This window comes from Lonchura striata, chromosome Z (assembly GCF_050655825.1).
Source record: "Lonchura striata isolate lonStrDom1 chromosome Z, ASM5065582v1, whole genome shotgun sequence".
In the NCBI taxonomy this organism is placed as follows: domain Eukaryota; kingdom Metazoa; phylum Chordata; class Aves; order Passeriformes; family Estrildidae; genus Lonchura; species Lonchura striata.
In genome coordinates this window covers 56,343,510-56,343,864 of record NC_140740.1, presented here as the reverse complement: position 1 = coordinate 56,343,864, position 355 = coordinate 56,343,510, and the positions used below count along the sequence as shown (strand labels likewise).

Genomic DNA, 355 nt, shown 5'->3' with positions numbered 1-355 from the left:
ACACAGCACTAAAGACCAGCTAGAAAGCTGCCCAGAGGAAAAGGACCTCAGGATGCTGATCAACAGCAGCTCAACTTGAGCCAGCATGTGCCCAGGTGCCAAGGATGTGATCAGCAATGGTGTGGCCAGCAGGACCAGGGCAGGGATTGTCCCCCTGTGCTGGGCACTGGTGAGGCCATGCCTCGAGTCCTGTGTCCAGTTTTGGGCCTCTCATTATAAGAAAGGCATTGAGGTGCTGGAGTGAGCCCAGAAAAGGGCAACAGATCTGGCAGAGGGTCTAGAAGGTAAATCATGTGAGGAGCAACTGAGGGAGCTGGAGTTGGAGGATTGTATGTTCTGGAGAAGAGAAAGATCA

The 355-nt window shown here is 53.2% G+C and overlaps 1 long non-coding RNA gene across 5 annotated transcripts in view; it reads right to left on the bottom strand.

The window, feature by feature from the left end:
* Positions 1-355, bottom strand: part of LOC146763845 (uncharacterized) — a 155,241-nt gene that overhangs the window by 54,576 nt on the left and 100,310 nt on the right. The gene's annotated exons all lie outside the window — the stretch shown is intronic.